This window comes from Spodoptera frugiperda, chromosome 6 (genome assembly GCF_023101765.2).
Source record: "Spodoptera frugiperda isolate SF20-4 chromosome 6, AGI-APGP_CSIRO_Sfru_2.0, whole genome shotgun sequence".
Taxonomy (NCBI): Eukaryota; Metazoa; Arthropoda; class Insecta; order Lepidoptera; family Noctuidae; genus Spodoptera; species Spodoptera frugiperda.
In genome coordinates this window covers 6,649,636-6,670,622 of record NC_064217.1, presented here as the reverse complement: position 1 = coordinate 6,670,622, position 20,987 = coordinate 6,649,636, and the positions used below count along the sequence as shown (strand labels likewise).

The following is a 20,987-nucleotide window of genomic DNA, read 5'->3' as shown; positions in this document are numbered from 1 at the left end:
TAGTTTAATAATTTTACGGATTATAATATTGACACGGGTTTCTGATTCAATTAACATACATAATATAATTGATGTAACGACAGCTGCAATCCGTTCCTAACTATCAAATCTTACAACTGTCGGTAATCGGGCAAAAAATCTTTTGTTGTATGATTTACCCAACGGCAGATGGCCGTTATTGTTACGCTTGGATTTCTTCGGGTAACGGAATCATAGGTAATAGTGATGAAAGAAAATACGTAGTTACGCAAGCATTGGCAGCTATTAATCGGAATTGAATATCAAAACTTCAATTATAACAATTACACGTGTGAAGGGTTGAACAAAAAATTGGAACACAAATAAATATTGTTAATGAAATGAATAATGTATAACAAGTATTAAGTGATTCATATAAAAATAAAACAACAATCGATAACCACGTGCTAAAGGCAATATATAAATTCTGACCAAAGCAAACATCTGCTTCGATAACACTACACACACATAAATAACCCGATACACTGGGTTTAAGGGTTTTTTTGCTGTTGAAAAGGGTCCAAAACTAACCGAATTTTATACCTGTGAGCACGTGCCGTCATTAGTGAATACAAAAAAGATAAGATAACTGCCAGAAGCTAACAGAAAAATAAAAGATACGTAGATTATTTCGAGGGGTGTCCGATAATAATGTGCATTAAATGTTAATGTTGCACTCAAATGGATTCTTTTTTGTATATCTTCCTTTATGACATAATCTACCTATATTTAAAGATTTCAGATAAAATTTAATTTTTATCTTACTGACAACGAAGTCTTAATATTACTTATGAAATGAAATTTTTGATTATATAAATTCATAAAATTTTTTAAACGTTAAGATTCATAACAAATCGAAAAGTCATAAAGTTCAAACCAATAATTGAAATATTCAATATCGACAACAATTTTTACAAATAAAATATTTCTATAATTTACAACGACGAAATACAGAAAGCTTTTAAAGAGGAATTTTAAGACGGATCTACGCATTGCTTCAAATGAAACACGCTCGTAAAAAGACTGATGTTCATTGAGGTCAAACATTTTGGGCGAAAGCGTCAGTGTGGACGAACTATTTCAATAAAACTTTTTGAGCGGCCTTCACTGTGTCTGTGAATATTTAATGGCTGTTTTGTAACCGTTTTATTAAATATTTGCTTGTACATGTGCCCGTGTGTCGGTTACTTTAACACAAAGTTTGGTGGAAAGTCAAATAGGTACTTGATGTTTTGCGTGAGATTGCAAGTCTAAGTGGATTAACGTTCAAGTTTGATCTTTTCTAGTAAGAATATTTTGATTGAGTGGTTTTTAGTCTGCTTTGAAAAATGTATAGTAATATACTTCATAATTTAAAACTTGGAATACCTAATTGGAACACATTTTTGATACACTATTCAAATGAATTTCAATGGAATATGTCGGTATTGTTAGGGATATTACCTCAGTGCTAAATGAGAATAACGAAAATAATCAATTAGACACTTACGTAGAAACAGAAAATATTCATATAAAAAATATTGATTCTAAATATCAATAAAGAAGAAAGAAACACGAACGTCTTTTTGTAACCTAAGCCATCGTAATAAGAGTTGTTGTTTGCAACGAAGAAAAAAATAAGTTCTCATTTCTTCTAAGAACTGGCTTCGTTGAGTATCATTTTCCACTTTTCCAAAGGGATATTGTACATTATAGTTTTATTTACGTTGTGGACAGAAAAGTATCTTAAAGTTATTTTACTTCAGAGAAAGACATTAAATGGTTATTTACAGTTAGCCTCTCTCATATTATACGATATTTGTTTGAAAATGATGAACAATGGATAAGTATCATTTTCCAATAACCCTTCTGCAACTATTTTCTTTTGTACCTCTTCAAAGGTCAAAGGTATGATAGCAACAGTACACAATAGAAGTATGGGATCAATCATATCATGTATCCAACTTCTCAAAGGGTCTGCATGACCTTTAGTATTGGAAAAGAAAAATGATACTAAATCTACTTTGATATTTCGAATTTATGGCAAACGAATCTCTTTACCATTTAAAATAATGTCGACGTTTCCATATTTCACAATGCTTGCAAATTAAAATTAATGCTTGAAGAATTCCCCAATAATACACAGAATTATAATAAATAAACAAACCCACAGAATCAAGGGAAAGCTAACAATAACATAAATACAGCTCGTGGCCGTGCCGCATCCAAATAAACACTCCCAATTATAAAGCAGGTGGTTGGCAACGTTTCCGCAGATGTTGAAGAAACAGTTAAGTGGAAAATAAGAACAACAATGGCTGACCCTATTTAGGATTATGAACCAGCCAAACAGAAGGAAACTAAAACAAAACTTCCACGAAATATAATTGAAAGTGCAGCTTGTCTCATAATTAAGCGTCGAGTCTTTTGTCAAGTTAACGTAATGGGGGAAGCCGCGGACTAGAGAGCAGCACTTGTTATTGTTTGAAGTGCTCTATTTTATTTTTATCTCCAAGAAACTAAGAGTGCTCACGCCAAGTGTTTGTTCGTCAATGGACTTACAATACGTGAAAGTGATATTGAAATCTTTTCAAGTTATTTCTTTTGTACTTTATGTCAAGTTTTATAGCAATAGTTACATATGTGGAGTCCAAAACTATATTACGACTGTTAATGATGATATTAATGTAGATACATAAAAATGTTCGTGAAGAACTTTACCATAATAACAAGCTAAACCATTGTTAAAAAGTTATTTATAAAACCACAAGGTAGTACAAAAAATGATAATGAGCGGCGTGTTCGTAATTATGCACAAAATGCAGTCATGCAGAGCAAACAAACTAAGGATGATAAGTACTTATTACATTTGTTTAACTTGAACAAGTCTGTTATTTCTTATTTATTCAAAGGTTAAGGAACTACTTGGGTGGTCAAGTAGCAAATTATAGCCCCTCACAGTACTCTACCCTTTGTAAGGGTCAGATGGAAGGCAATCCCTGTCAAAGCAGTAATTTGCCATAAATCGGGAACAAAGAAGTGGTGGTACGCATACTAATAAGGGAGTAATCTATTATTTTAGGTAAGGCCTGCCACAAGGAGATATCTTTGGGCCCAATAAATTAATTGCCACTTTTGGCAATGAGGAATTTCGGAAGACAAATAGACAAGTGGAATGATTTAACACAAAATTTATGAAGGATTTATGTTAAAGACGATTGATGGTGTTCGAGTATAAAAGTCATAAAGGTCTATTCTACAAAGTCCGATAGACTAGACTATGACAAATGAGTTTAACGCCAGACTGGAAACTTCATCTATGACTTATGGGAGTTTAAATAGTTTAATGGAGAATAGTTGTCACAGGTGGGTAGCCTGTCACTTGCAAAGGCCATTAGAGCTCAATCTAAAATGCATCCTAGCTACACCGATATAGAGATTCTAATTCAATAATAGACCCTTAGTGGAAAATTATAATTTGTCTACTTGTTCAACCAGTGTATGCGATTTTAATTAATATTGCGTATAATAACTACTCATGTTTATATTAAAATTAATAAATAGTATTGTTTTTAGGAATATTACATCTGAGTCAAATGTTCATTCATCCATAAAAGGAAAGCGGCAAACGCAACTTAAAGTTAAGTCAATTGGTTTTAAATTAGTTGCCAGCTCTTTGTAGCTATAAGTGAGGATGAGAAAATCATTTTCATCCGCTAAAAGTATTTGCGAAATCGCTTTAAACAACCAGAGCAATACAGTTAGTATTGAAAGCGATCCTTTTTTATACACTTCCACGAGCTTTCTTTATGGTCTAAGACACAAAGTCTTGTTTTCCGTAGTTTTTCTTCCTTTGCCTTTACTGAGAGTGTTAATTTCCTACTGCTCTAGTATATTGCTGGCGCCTCGGTTCCGAGTAAACCACTTTATTCAATCTGTATTCTGAAAGCGAATATTAATGGCGGTAGGTATTGTACGTCAACCCGTTCGACAACTTTGACTCGGTATTTATTGCTACTAGCTATTGATTCTGAATCCTAATTGGTTCCAGAAAGTCATAAAATTAAAGGTTTATGTTACTATATACGCCTTTAAATGTTTATTTTACGGAACCCCATAGAGGACAGACGGTCAAAGAGGCCAGTACTATTTCAGTAGAAATACACGATCAAATACCAATACAAATCTCTAGTGTTTCACAAAGGAATCAACATCAGAGGAATGAAACTATTTTATACAGATTGTTGTGATCCCTTTGCGAATAAGTTGAACATTTTTCAAAGCCCAGTGATTTCGTGAAAGCATGGTTGTTTCTAGTCGAAGGAGGGAGGGGTAATACGCGCGCCAGGGGGGGACTATCGATCTGGTTCGCGAGCCAGCGTCCTAACATCCGAGACGCCTCAGATTCACTTTTACGCCACTTGGCCGTCAATTACAGGGCCTAAAGCTTGACGAGTGTTGACGGTGGTTGAGCAATGAATCGCTTGTTCTCTTGTAATGAAGGTTACTTGCCAGCCATTATCGCAGTTGGCTAGTTTACTTCTGTAGTTTATCTTCTGTGATTTATGATTGCGATTTCTTTTCTAACTTTGTATTTCATATTCTCCACCTTATTTAAGTACTAATACGTAGGTAACTGGGATTTTTGTATCTATTATTTAAACAATACTAATTCATCTATCTCTAAGTAATCGTTTAATTGAAACTCCTAACTTAAGGAGGAAATAATAGGCAAAGATAATATAATTTGTATCAACGACCGACGAGATTAGCCCCATATGTTACCTACGTCGGGTAGATAATAACTCACGAGCGTGCTCTCGGTAAACCAAGCTGAAGTGAAGTTGCGGAGTGTGTCAGTAAGGATCTATGCTCTTATAATAATATCTCTTTAGCTACGAAATAATGGACACTAGGAAATGTGGTACACATCTGTTTTCTTTTTCTTGCTATTTTGACATCTCTTTACTTTAACTCTCGTTGTTTCGCGATTACCTTTAGGCCTGTCCTTTTTACATATGCATGTATTGTTACAAAGTTACCTACTGCCCAAAAAAAAAACAAGAGAAAGACGGGATAATCTCCATAACTGATCCATAAATCTAATACAGCTTCTATAATCAGTAGTTCAGGCTAAACACATCAATATAATTGCATTTCCCTTTGCCTGTTGCCACATGCCCGTCAATTAACGTGATCACGATACTCCCGGGCAAGCGCTGACAGTGACCGGCTTACGTGTTTACTCAACAATAATGGCCGCCACGCGACAGTTGTGACGTCACATCTGCCAAATAAGGTTAACTTGGTAGTGAGGACGATGGATTAGATTCGCCTCCTGCCTGGCTGTTATACTGACGTGTCGACTAATGGACGCCGGATTGGGGTCATAATATATCTATGTATAATTGTCTGATGCAGGAACAATCCTTTTTTATAAATTTTGGCCTTTTATTTTCCTTAATTAACATTTCCTCATCTGTCTTCTGTATTTCCCAGAATAAATCGTAGACTTATTGTAAGCAAACTTGACATTATAATTTGTGTGGTTTTAAAATCAATGACCAGATTAGCGTCGACTAGTCGATTAATCTGCATATTAAAAATCAATCTGACACTATAAAACTAACACGTGATATACTAAGATAATTCTCCTCAGCTAAAACTCAAAGGAAATGAGGCAATCTATTTAATACTGAGTGGAACACGCCGTAAGTGGTTACAGAAACTGGCAGTTATTTCATTAGTGCAAATGACTACCGATCTCGGCGCAAAAGCTAATGAAATCGTCCATTGCGCCTCCAGTCGCCGCCTCAAAGCTTTTGTTTGCGAACTAAAAGAGAAATGAACAAAAAACACTGCGATATTTTCAATTGTTTCTTTGTCAACCTGTTTATTATGATTAACTCGATCGGATTAGTCTTTTTGCTTCGTTTTTGAGTTGAATGGATAATGGAGAAAGAATAAAAGCCCAGTAATTTTATAAAGCTGTTGACATTTTATTTATTGGATTTTAAATTAATATGTTAGGTAATAATGAATTTGATAACAAAAAGCCGTTTTATTGTTCGGCATTTTTTACATGTGTTAAATAAAATATGTCCGTGTATTATTTTAATTAAGATTTTTTATAAAGGTTAATAGATCAAAATGTGCAATGCAAATGACTATGGAGCAGGTGTGTTGTTCAAGGAAATATGCAAACTATTTCCTCGTATTACTTTACAAATATTAATAATTTGAATTCTTAACTCAAAACAGGATAATAATATCTTACAAATCGTATGAGTTTTCGAATTCATACGAACTTAATTACAAAGAAAATTAAAAGTAAATTAGACATCGTGAAGTTTTTATCTGATCCTGTCGAAGCTTCACTTACAATTTAATTTTGTTGTAATTATAAATGTAGATACCTAACGCTGTAATTACACTCAATTAAATAACAATTGTTACATTGTAACCTCTCGTCATTATACGTACCCCTCTATTACCTAATATTACGGCACATTACAGAACTACCAAACAAATATTCAATTACACAAATTACAGGGCTACTGTAATTAACGTAATTTACACATGTTTACCATAATAATTACGTTACGAATTGTAATTATAATTATTTTATGGTGCGCAATGGTGTAGGAATGAAATATCGACACGACGCGACGCGGTGTGAGCTCTTTTTAATGAGATAATTATTTGAAACTTTAATGATAATGTGAATGGTATTAAAGTTGATTATTGCATGCACATTATTGTGAAATTTTAATCAGAAAACAGCGGGGTTCCGTCAGAAGAAAGATTTACGAGTTTCCGAATAAAGAAATCAAGTGTCAGGATTGTTATGTCTGCCGTGCCGCCCGTCGCAAGCGCACGCAAGAAGTCTTTTATCAAAGTTTATTATACCGTATTACACGTCCGCTATTCATTTTCACTTTGAATTCTCAGCTCGTCTCTTAACATTTTTTTCCCTTTTGACAGGCTAAGGAGGCGTGAAGAGCTCCCCAGACATGAATACTGGCCCTCAGTCTCACGAAGGACTCACTCAATTCACATTTGAATAGGATTCGCACCCCATCTAGCACTTCAAATGGTCTAGAATTAAGAAAATCTTTTAATTAAGTGATTTAGATATTTTTAAATGTTCCTAACCATGCATTGGTTGCCTGTTTGCCAAGATATTTAATTTAATTTGAAATAGTGTTATACATAGGTACTTACCTATTTAAGGCGCTGTGCATAGTCAAAATAGGATTGATTCAACAGTTTTTTTGCCCAATGTTTACATGTTAGAGCAACAAAAAAAATATATGTTAATCTTGATCATTTTTATGAATGGACCACCTTCTTCAAAACACGATTTCTATTAATTTTCTCGATAGAAAAAAATCATAAACTAACCATACTTAAATTGAAATTCTAGCCATTGTAACTATATTATTTATGAACATATCTTAATAAAATTAATAACAGTGACGTAATTTAAAATAATAAAGGGAATTGCCTTATTTATTTGTCGATTGAAATGAGATATTTGTAAGAATTAATATAATTCATGATAAATAACTCAGAACGAATCGAACAAAACGTCGTCCGATCATGACATCTATTCGTTTCTCTTTCATTCCTACGCGGACCGGCAGTGACCGCTGAGGCGCGCTGCTTGGTGGACCTATGTCAGTTTGTGTCAATCGCCGCTCAGAAAATAATCATTCACTAACATATCTTTTTGCTGTTTGTAATATTTTATTTTGTAATTAGCTTTTTCTAAGTTGGGTTGTCAGTATATTTTTTTGTACGAAATCGATTTGAATTATAAGTTGTGTAAATACAATTAATTTTTTCATATACTATTACCGCGTAGCATGGTGCAGATGACACATTCAGTAACGTTCCGTACCATTCTTGAAAGGAGAAGGGGACTTTTGGGCCCAGCAGTTAACTAGTTGAAATGTATATTAAAAAAACCGTAATTTTTTTCACAAAATATGGTACCTTGTTTCTATCTGGGAAGCGAGAAAACTTAAATTAAGTTATCAAACATTTATGATTATTTAATCATTTATGTATAACGTACTCTGTGATTTAAACTTCTTACAACATATCAGTCATATACCGATTGACAGATGACACTTTGTGTTTCGTTCTGAGTGCGCACGTATTTTCCATGTTTTATTGTTTAACCCCACGACCTCGGCTTTATAAAGGACTTTTGACGGATCTTGCATTTCTAAATTACCTGACTCTCTATTTTGGACAACTGTTTAAGCCTATCAATTGGATATTGACGACATGGATCGCTGTGTAAATTGTACAATTGCGACTGGTCGCAGTAACTCTATTGGCAGAAGAGTCTTGGAATTATTAGTTATTCGTCAGTGGCGTGCATCTCAGCCTGTATAATATGGTATCTCAGTTGGGAAAGATACCAAGAAAATATACCCCGACCCCCTACCCAATTCTAAGATGACATTCTCCTAATTATTGAAGATGAATAATACATATTTTATACTAATATTGGTGTTTTATTTATATATCCTCCTATCCCTTTTTTAGTTTTTAAAAGGTTAGTACTGCTTATAAGTGCAGAATATTGAATGTAAAAACTTATTTTTGACTGTAGCGACTGTTTAGGGTCCGGGAGAGCCAAACGTGTCAGATCTTCGACACGTCACACCAATGAGGTTTTACTAATAGAGACGTCATACTTATTGTAAAGAAATAATATTCAGATTCAGATAATATACAATGTGATAGGGGCGAGACTTCTAACCCGTTAAGGCTGAGTACTACATCTAATTTTATCGACAAAAAAAATAATATGGGGGGATGAACCCCTAATTGAAAATATTGAAAAATTGTGATTTTTGAAAAAACCCTTAATTATGTTGATGAAACAACGGAACATTATAAAATGGGTTAAAAAGTTGCTAAGAAAAATTATTTACTTTTTATTCGTCCAAACTCATATTATTATCTGAGTCAGGATCATCTGAATCTGTATCTGTATATCTGACATTATATACACGCAGATACACTGCACAACTAAACAACACACTTTAATAACAAAATTAAAGAGAATTCAATGTATGCTGCGAGTATCGATAGCGATAAAAAAGATCTTTCTAATGTCCATCCCTAATCATGTGGTACTGAGAGACGTCAGCGTCATACAGGCAACTGTCACTAGCGCAAAAACTATAGTAGTAGTAAGTTTGTGTAAATTATTGTTCGATTTCGGTTTTAGTCATAAAAAAACTAATAAAAAAAAAAAAAAAAAAATAAAAATGTATACAACATAATATTGAAAAAATAAGAAAACAAAAACTAATACGAGTAATGAGATTCGATCTTAAGGATCACGGAACGCGAATCTAGACAGCAACGCACTGGGCCAATCGTCCATGAAACTATAGAAGCGAAATTACGCTCCTAAATAAAATGGAATACGCGTATCAATGACATTTGCGCGGTGCACCCCTCAGTACACGAGACCCACTTCACCTGCTTCACCCCTCAAATACATAAAAGTTGTCTATTCACCGCGCCTTAAGACACAATCTTAGTTGTAATCATGAACATAATATTATATTGCTCGAGTTCGGTCATTTGGATTTTTTGACACATCTTAGTTTTGTTTTATTTAATTCATATTATACGCTTTATTGTAAAGATATAAAAGAATTAGTTTATAAACGACTGTCTTTATATTATTTACCTATGAACAATAATACATAGCTATAAATACGATAAAAAATTCTTGTATCTTGCAACAAAACAGCAACATATTTCATTCAAAATGTTTACACAGTCACTCACTTAGTTTTAAAAATGATTGATGTCAACAAAAAATCAATAGGGTTGCTAGCTATTACTTGCCGGCTTTTAGCGGCCTGTCAGATAGCTTTAGTTAGCACTGTGATGCCGGCACTGACAGCCCTATATTGGCTTAGTGATCCATTTTCAATTTCCAGAATCTAAAACACATAGGTACAGTGTGTTGTTGGGAATCGAATGTGTTCCATGTTCCAATTATTTATCTGTGTGTTATTTTGGCGTTCGTATTTTGAAACTAAATAAAACTTGATGTGATTTGATTGTATTTTGTTTAGTTATTTTTGTCGAATTAGAGAACAATATTGTTTAGCTTTATCATTTAAATTGTTTTATTTTTTTTGCCATTGTAAAGAAAACTGTTTAAGAAGTAACGTGGAATGCTTTTTATATCAATATTCTATGATAATATTATACTATACCAAAACTCAAAAAGGCTTGGTTCTGCTTCCTTAATCACAGAAAAAAGGAGAAACGAATCCGAATTAAACACAGCGATGAGTAAGTAGTCAACTCGGACCACATGCCTACGGCCCATTTGGGACGAGTTGGGGAAATTAAAAATAAATTAAATTTTTAGTGGTCAACTCGTCCCACTTTTTTTTTGTATGGATCTTTAAACTTTATCAATGTTTGGGACAGTTAGCAACACAAGATTAAAAATATTTTTTTATAGTTTTTTTCTTTACTTTCGTAGATTATTTCATATTACAAAATCCTTACGAAGTAAGAACCTCTTTTTTTAGTGTCGGTTAAATAATTTATTAGCTCAATTTTTTTTAACAATCGCACAAATTCATGTGTTATCCAAAATTACTAAGAATAGTAAACATGTGTGGCTTTAACAATGGTCATGACGGTCACTTATGAAGTAAATGATAACATAGATAGAATGAAGTTCTTAGAAAATCTTTTGTTTTCAACAAAGTAATAGAACTTTATTATTTCCACACTAACCCTTTTGCTACTGACTGTACCTTATCTCATTGTGGTAGTGACGTGGGACGAGTTGACCACTAAAAATATTATTTTATATTATTTTCTGCAACTCGTCCCAAATGGGCCGTAGGCATGTGGTCCGAGTTGACTACTTACTCACAGCGATAGATTAGCTGGTACTACATCAGTGATTCGGACGAAACCACTAGCAAAACCTAGTTTATAATAGTGTAGATAAACATTTAGACTTCAATGTACAAGTATAACTCTCAATAACAAAATCAAAACGTACGAAGTAAGCAGTAACAGTTGATTTCATCCGAGGCTACGCTACAAAATTCAGTGTAGTATCGTTACGTTCGTACGGGACCCGTGGCAGGCAATTATCCGGTAAAACGCCTGTTAGCCGCCATTATCCGATTAACTTAATATACAATTAGTTGGTAGGAAATTTTAATTAAGGTGTGCTACTAGTATGGGGGCTTTATGTGGCATCGTGTGATGCTGCGTTGCTGCCGTTTGTGTCAAATTTTGTATGGTTTAATGTTTGTTTTATTGAGGGTTATGCTATATGCATGGCGTTAGGGCATAATCTTTATGTTCTTGGCAGCGTTGCTTTGTTAAATAGCTGGGTTACGAGAAAGTCACATAAAGTGCCCGTGTCAGTCTAGGTTTGGACTATGGGTCTCCTCTATATACCTTAGAGGATTTGCCATAATTTCCACATTTGATAGACGAGTTGGAGATCACAACTGAAAAGGACCGGTGCTCTCCGTTAGCGAGAGCGTTACGCGCTTATACGTTATTTACTACGGAGGAATTACTAGTAAATATTTGTAACTGTAACTCAAAAGTACTTTTAATACGAATATCATAAACATTAATCCCCTAATCGCATTCAATATGATCCTATTAACAAGCACACATTAGCCTCCAATAAATAAATTAATTACAAATTATTGAAAGCTCAAACATACCAATTTATAATAAGCCCACAAATTAAAACGATCACCACTAGTTAGTTCAAATGGAATATTAAATTCGTATACAAACTAGCTTTCCACTTGTGGTCACGCCTACATAGAATTTATTTCAACAAGCAATAAATATTGTACCAAAATGTATAAAACTTGATATCATTCATTAGTGACTCAAATTAGGAGATTTTCGTCGGTTAAACTTCGATCTTTCAGCAGTTTCAGCATATTCGATGTAAGCAAATAACCAAACAAACGAACAATCAACCTCTTTCCTTCTTATTATAGGTAACACATATAAGTAGATGGTTCTACGAGGGTATAGTAAACTGAAATTATAGTAATTATACTAACGTTTAACGTTTAAGTCAGTAAGTTAACATCGCATGTCATTACGTGACGTGAACTTAGAATGTTAAGTTAGTGATTACAGGGTAATTGATATGGTAAGTAATAGAAATTATTACTGCACACCTCGCTGTGATTACAAACATTATTATGCAAGACACATAAATTAACAACACGCTTTTGTTCCCCTGGGTATGTAGAGGCAGGTATAATAGAAGGGGTAGGTAAAAGTATAATTTTAAACGTAAATTATACTGTCATATCTTACTAATATTATAAATGTGATCTATCCCCCTTCCCAATCTTCCGAATCCCTGATTCCCCAGCAACCCTTAAATTCCTAACGCTAAAAAGGCCGGTCACGCACTTCTAACGCCTCTGGTGTTTCGGGTGTCCATGGGCGACGGCGCTTTCTTACTATCAGGTGAGCCGTCAGATCTTTTACCGTCTTTTACCATAAAAAAGGGAAAGTTTGTGAGTAAGTTTGTGTGTACGTTTGTTACTCCAACATGTTGGATAGGGATGAAAATTGGAACAGGATGAGATTACGCTCTGAAATAAGCTAGTTATAAGTATGTGTCCTTTGCTATCTAGGTACTAATACGTACTCTATTCTGAGATGTTATAAAATTCAAACTCAAAAACAGATTTGCCCAACTCTGATCACTGTCCATTCGAGTTCCCTTTGAAACTCGGCAGCCGCGCTTGTGAACCATCGACCAATGGATAAATTAGCAATTCAGTACGATATGGTAATTAGTATAAAATTAATTACCGCACACCATACTTGCGTGATTTAAACATAACTTTACAAGATTTATAAGTTTTTCTTGTTCAGCTTGTAAATAATGTGCCTACTAATGAGTGAGCGTGACTCTATATCTGAGTTGTTATTGGTGCTTAACACAACATAACTTGACGTTGGTTTTCCCCAAGTAAGGGTGGTAGACTGTCAGTACTTAAGACGTTGTATGATAGTTTTAAGATCTATTGCATACAGTAGGCCAGTGAGCCAGCCTGGCGAGTAAAAAGACAAAGTACAATATAGTGTAAATCATCTTATCCTACGTTTAGAAACACAAACAAAAAGAAATAGGCACCTAAACAATTTTATCAAACCCTTAAGATAACATTAACTGGCTTATACAATACACATTATGTAAACAACGTCTTATCCAGTCCATATCCACATAATAATCCTGAAATAAAAATATCTAAATCCCGTAACATTTCATTCCGAACCCCATTTCCCCCATCTATCCGTGTTTGTCATCAAACGTACGTCACTGCAAATAGTCGGGCCGCGGCTGACGTGCGTCCCCCAGCGTATCGCCCGATGACGTCACATCCTGGCTCATCCGGCCCACGATTGCCTTCAACGAGTCAACTTTAACCCGCGCCCGCGATCACAATAGCCCCCTATTTTTTACGTCCATCGGTTTTTTTATCTGACAGAAATTGTCTACCGATTTTTTATCTGACAGAAATGTCTACCCACTGTCAGATCGTAAGGTGATGTAACAGGATTATTTGTTTTGTAAATTACACCTGATTTGTAAGTTGTCTTTGAGAATTGAATCTTGTTGAAAGTGATCCACATTTATGTTTATTACGTTTCGTACAATTCTTGCAATAGTACTTTCTATTTCTTTAGTTGCGCGTAGTGCATATATCCTAATAAGAAATGTAATATTGATTTTTTCATCTAAATTGTTATATGAATTATGCTACAACGATTACAATCTGGGTGACTGTTACTTAATGTCCAAAAATTTAATAAACGCCACCGGAATTAGAGTCCTACGGGATTTCAAAAGGATCTACAGAATAAAATTAAACTCCACTAAATGAATAACAGTTACCTTATCAAATCTACAGGCAAGTCAGGTAACGGTAGACTTAAAAAAACGCTATCAGATAAGAAACAGTAAACCAATACACTTTGATGGTGTTACTACAATAAAATGATAAAAAAACCCGACATGATCGGCGATCAACTACTGCGATACGCGTCTATCTGGAACCCAAAACAAATATTTGCACGACCCACAGATCCGGGTGTAAACGTAACTGTTTTTGAATTTGTATTTTGTATTTGTAAACTGGTCTGTTAATATTATGATATTAGATTAGATTGTTTGATATTTAAAAGTGTTAACCAGGCTTGCAGCTATTGCAATAGGTCTTTTTTGAGGGGGAAAATCATCCTATGACTTCCCCCGCGAAGTGAGAGGGAGTGTCAGACTCTTACTGACTAAAAACCACCCCGTTCCTACTCTTGCTTTTAGAGCCGGAGCCCCGGTATCCCGCTAGGCAGTCCATAGATTGCAATAGGTCTTTGAGTTTACTATTTGAGGAATAACATGCGTCGGTCATTCATAATAGATTTTTAGGTCCATAAACCTAGTATTTGTAGAAGACTAAAGGTAACAAAAAAGGTCAATATTACAATAATATGTAAGGTTACATGTATTTCAAAAACTTGTTTTTGAGTATTTTAAACTTTTATAATTAAATATAGTGTAAATATGTATTAGGTAATAGCACTAACTCGTAGAAATTGCAGTTTTCATTAAAAGCTACACAGCTGCTAAATACTCACAATTGACTTTATTATTTACAGAAACTCGAAGAAAAACTTCATTAGTAATTCTCTAGAAGACAAATTAAGTCAATTAAATAAAATGCCGATACTTTACAATAAATTAACTAGGTTTTCTATTAGCCAGTCTACGTGCAGTTAGATTGGATTCTTGATAAATTATAAATAGCATCTCAACTACACAATTCATTTATATTTTATGTCAAGTTAAAGTTTTCGTAGAACTCCGTTCCTTGACCTTTGAGAATGTTTAAGTAAACGAAGTTAGTAACACAGTAACACTGTCTGCCTTGATTGCTTTGTTGCTTACATAATAATGCAAGGCCATCTTTTATTTTTCACAGAAACTATTCAAGTCTTTAATTTTAATTTACTTGCACTTTCACAGTTGAATAACTGAATAATATCCTTATAAGTTTCGGTTTAAGATTAATTGGATGACTAAATCTAGTCCGTATATAGCAGTGAGTATTATATCATACTCACTTTCCAAAAAGACAGGACATAAATATCGCAACAGTGCATTGGCACCGTCATTACTCACAGTCGTGCTGATAAGACGCATGAATGATACCTAAACACAAGGCACGACCACTCGAGAAGGAAAACAGTAATTTTCCTGTAGAAAACATGCGGTTAACAAAGTAAATTAATGAATAATAAGGAAAAAGCCCCACAAAAACCCAGCACACATTTCAGGGGTCCCTATGATTTGTTAAAGTGGTCCCAGATTAGGGCACACAGCCGGTGTCGAAGTAAATTTCGATTTCCGTCTATTGTAAAGGTTTGGGAAAATGAAATCACTTGTTAGGTTCGCCGAAACAGAATCACTTTTACGCCAATTCGGTTCTGCTCAGCCAATATATCCGCAGTCAGTTCAAATGGCGATTTTGCCGCCATTCTCTCGCGATTTATTCATGACGGCACAGTATTATATGGACGTGTACTTTTTTCACAGCCCTTTTATTTATTCGACGGTGGTTGAAGCATTATTGCTTATTGCTAGACTTTTACTAGAAAATAACGTTTTTATGATGACAGACGGAGGAAATACTGCTGCGTGTCGTTTGAGAGTAAAGACTAAAGAGTTCTTATTGACTTTTGTGACAAACAGACCGTGCTCAGGCATCCTGGTTTATTTATACATTGTTACGTAAAATATTACATACTGTTTGTACAATGAGTGGGATTTCCTTAAACAAACACTACCGTCTTTTATTGCCCTGAAATTGCCCATAAAGAAACCACTGGCAATTTAGCGGTGAACTTAATGTGTACTTTTTTTCATATTTACAATTACTTAATACCAGGTCAGAAATAAGGCTAAGTATTGTCATAGATATAATTATTTAGCCTTTAGTATTTTAAGACATTTTGAATTACAACAATACTCACATTTGTTTCCAAACTTTTTTATTTGTAAAGCGAAAATAGCTGAAAGAAAGACGAGAACTTTATTACTAAAGTTTATCTTATTCGCTTCGGTTGCCGAATTGGTTATCAAATAAAACTTTGGAAAGAAAACAAATGTGTTTGGTTAAAGGGCGCATTGGGGTTGGGTAGGTATTATTAATTTGCAGAGTTTATTTAACCTCCAAAGATAAGCGTCATTAATTTGGGTCAGACAGAGTACAGACTTTGATACGTTCTTGTTTGTTTGTTTTTGGATTGAAAATGTGCGAAGATTGTCAATAGATGGTGAGGCGAGACGTGCCATTTCGATCGATGCGCGTACTGCTCATGAGTAAGTATGAGTCCTCGTCGTGGCTTGAAATTGGTCGAGTCAGATACGTAAATGAAATAATCTGAATTTCTAAAAAAAATTATATGTCTCATGATTTGAGCAAATAATCAGTTGATAAATGAGTTTAAATCCCAATACAGTAAATATTAATTTTACAAAATGAAAACAAGAAAAAAACTGAAGTAAAATTCATCGCTGGAAGTATCTAATTATCGCCGAGCGAAACGACGTTTGAAAAAGCCGTGTTGCCTAGAAAATACCGGTGATACTCGGGGGAAAAATATTTCAAGAGCTTTATTATTTAGTTATCCCTCTTCCTATCAATTTAATTTGTACGTACATGAAATATTATGCTTCTTTATTTACTTATAGAAGTTGCTTGGAATGTGCTAAACATTTCAAGCAATTTCTATTGACATTTAATTTATCGATCACTTAGACTAATTTATTTATGGACTAGCTTAAAATAAGCCACAATAAATTAACAGGCGGCCCACAAATTTTCATAACATCGAGGTAATAATTAAGGCATTTAAGCAAACTATAGTTTTATATTAACGTTGTACAAATTAGCCTATCTAGCACCTGAATCTTAATTTGTACTTCGCGCGGGACTTATCTTGATGGCGCACGAAGCGAGCGAGTCGATGACGACGTACTCTCAAGTTTACCAACATGAGAAAACAATACGCTAAGTACTCGAACACATCAAAACTTTCCCCTGTCTGCCAAGAGCTGAACACATGTTGACGCACTCATTTAAAATTCGCCGTTGTAAATCTTCCGTTGAGTTGGCACAATGTCAAAATGGCGGAACAATTACGTTGTCAAGTCCATAAGGATTACACGTCGTCACGCCACGTTTCATGTCGACCAGACAACTTGGCTCGTCATTTTACGTCAGCTCCGGGACCGGCAAGCTCTTTACCACTTTTATACCTCGTTTTATGGAAGATTGTCAAAGTTACGCGCGAAAACAATGGGAGAGCACGGCAGAGCACGCCGAGAATCGCTGAATAAAAAAGAATAGCTAATAAAATGATGATGCCGGATGTTGTTTGTGGGTGAACGTCAATTTTTTGCTTATAAAAGCTCGTGCTTGTCTGTGAATTGCTGTTTATTTTATTATAAAATTTGTCTGTTTTACGAATGTTTAGTTAGCAAATTGTTTTGACATAAAGTGTGGGAGAGACATGCTTCGGAATGAATTGGCCAGCTCGCCTAAAGTGATACCACCGCCGTTGTATGAGTGAGGTTACCGGAGGCCCAATTATCCCGCTTCTCAATCTTCGCAATCCCCGATTCCTCAACAACTCTTAAATTCCTAACCCCCAAAAGACCACGCACTTGTAACGCCTCTGGTGTTTCGGGTGTCCATGGACGGCGGCGATTGCTTACCATCAGGTGACCTGTCTGCTCGTTTACCGGCTTATACCATAAAACAAAATATCTCCCCGCTTTTTATTGAGTTGGAAATTTCGATGTAAAACATTTTGATATGAAAGTTTTAGATTTATGACGTTAAGGTGAAAAATAGGTTTATGAGTGTTTCAAGAGAATAACTTTTAACCTCGGACTAATACGGCACTAAATTGACAAAAGACCAGGGAAAGAAGGTATGCTTTTGACAGATAATGTATTAAAAACATTTGACCAACAAGAACTTGTATAAGTATCTGAATGTGGCCATTAAGTGCCCGTGGAGACAGCATAGACGGTGCTTGAGGCTGCGAGTCTATTAAGCTGTGCTCACCGCAATTAGTCTGTGGATTATCCACACCACCATAATACGTAGAACAAACATACTATCGAACAGTTTGAGTCTTAGCGTCAAGCCTTTAGCGCAAATAAATTATGAGCATATCTAACATCATGCCAGTCAATTGCCGAAAGGATAGAAAATGTATCCGCTTTTAACTACAACCTACAACGTTGAATCCCACTTATATGTGGTGAGCCTATTGCTAATGAAAGATACATTCTTTCTATTCATGTAGAAAAGAAAATAGTCTAAAAAGATCGAAACATTATAAGGCCCTTGAACAATATAACCATAATAAAGTTTCCAGTCGGTCCAATCTAAAACTTATTATGTTTCAGAAAAATCAAACAGAATAAGAAATGGAAATTTACGAGCAGCTAAACAAAACAAGGGATAACTAGTTGTCACATTTTTGTTTGTTACTCAAATAAGGTATTTTTTATGGAACACGCCGGCAATCGAGCAGGCATATCACCTGATGGTAAGAATCAGGGATTGGAGACTGGGAAGGGGAAATTGGGCTCCGGTAACCTCACACTTACGAAACACAACGCAAGCGTTGTTTCACGTCAGTTTTCGGTGAGGCCGTGGTATCACTCCGGTCGAGCCGGCCCATTCGTGCCGAAGCATGGCTCTCCCACACTTAGTTATTTTATAATAACCAGATTTCACTGGATGTCGAATCTGAGTTACCTGATCTCGCGATACCCATAGACAGAGGTGGGTGCTGAACTGGTGATAAATAAATTCCACGCATATTTATTTAAATTCTACCCCACGGCGTATGTCCAAATTATCCCAAAATAATTAAAAATGTAGAAATGTTATTTATAAAGTAAATCTAAGCTATTTAAACTCTTTAACTTCGTTAATAAAAACCAAATAAACGTAGTTTGCGTTTATGAACACTAGTTTGCTCAGTTTTATTGCTCTACTCGTTGCACTATTTTTTGGCATCCATTTTGTTGGAGTCTGCAAACTGTTTAAAATAGCTTTTATTATGTAAATGTATTTAAATAAAGCTTATACTCATACACTATAGCAGATCAAAGTAAGTGTTTTTTTATACTAGAAGTTTAAATTACATCTCTTGTGATGCTATTGGCTAATCAATAGATAGGCTATTGGCTAATCTCCTTTACAAATCGTACCTAGCAGCATTTTTGAAGGGAATTTAAAATCATCCAATTTCTTCTCCCACCTTGAGTGAAGCGAGACAGATTCTTACTAACTCAAAACTACCACGTTTCTACTCCTGCTTTTCGAGCCAGAGCCCCAGTAACCCACTAAGTAGGTAGTCCGCAGCTCCGGAGTAGCTTAAAGTGGTGTTGTCAGTACATGCTACACATATTATATACTTATGTTTCTTCTTACTCGTATAAATACTTTATCAACTATATAGATACTCGTATAGGTACTTATATATATAAATACTTATGTTTTGCAGCGTAGGATTGTAGAGGTCATTAAACTGCATTGCGAAGTGAGTGCCTAATTAGGTGTCTTTCGTTACGTCATTCCGAACCGAAATCCCTCGCTGTCGCTACGTCGATATCGTATTAAAAACCGGTTCAACTGGTTTTTGTGAAAATTATCATTAAAGAGTCCTTGGTGGTGAGAACTTTGAACTGAAAAATGTTAATTAGAGCTAATATCCTTCGTCTTTTTTTAAGACAGGCTGAAGTTTGCAGTAACTACACCTTTTTTTCGCCCAGTTGTGAATTTGTTCTCGAGCCATGTATTAGCTTGCAACTTCTAAATTAAATTATTACTGACATAATTATTGATATCAAGCCTATCAAGGTAATTATTAAAATAAAATCCTAGTTACTTCTAATCCTATTCTACTTCAGGTAGAACGAATGTTTGTGAGAATTAATTGCTGTGTGTTTTGTTACTCTTTCGTTAAAAGTATTGAACGCATCTGATTGTTAAGCACTTTATCCCAATAACATAGGTTTAAGCCGTTCCATTATGTAGACACACAATATCACATCACACTAATATTATAAATTATAAAGTTAGTTAAAACTAATAAACAGACTTTGATGAAATTTTGTATAAAGACAAGGTATGAGCTGACTTTGATGATAAAATACTTTTAATCCTACGGGAACGCGGGCGAAGCCGCTAGCAGAAGCTATATAAATCTTTCTTTATTCATAAAATCATTTAACTCTCACTATCAGTCTAGTCTGCATGCATGACTGTTAACTTGGTAGATAGCGTTTATTGACATGGTTACAGTAAAGCTGAAACGTTAACTTAGTATGGACTTTATAACTGTGTCCGAACTAATCCAATTACACAGCGTCCTTAGACTCTCCAGTATAACATCACAGATTTCTCTACTTACTTTATATTTTAACAGGCTCTTGAAGGATTTATAAGGTCGTTTTACAAGTATTTTACAGTTGCCGAATTCTTCAGTCTTCTACAACGCTAATTCGTGTATTAAATTCTCTATGTTGTAATAAAAAAAGCTTATCCTTGATTAACGGGTTACCGGGGCTCTGGCTCGAAAAACAGGAGTAGGAATGGGGTGGTTTTTAGTCAGTAAGAGTCTTATTCTTTCTTTTGCTTCGCCCAAAGCGTGAGAAGTCATAGCATGATTTATTCCTCTAAAAAGTGTTAATTTGACGTCTATATATTGATCATGTTACATCAGTTAGGAGTCGATTTATCAGTCTGAATAAGCGATAAGTGCGAAAAATTTAAATGCCCTTTTTTAAGAACACAGACACGTAAAAATCGTAATAAAATATACTTTATATCGTTAAG

The 20,987-nt window shown here is 34.8% G+C and overlaps 1 protein-coding gene across 3 annotated transcripts in view; it reads right to left on the bottom strand.

The window, feature by feature from the left end:
- The window catches only part of LOC118267408 (uncharacterized), a 217,635-nt gene that overhangs the window by 146,202 nt on the left and 50,446 nt on the right, over positions 1-20,987 (bottom strand). The gene's annotated exons all lie outside the window — the stretch shown is intronic.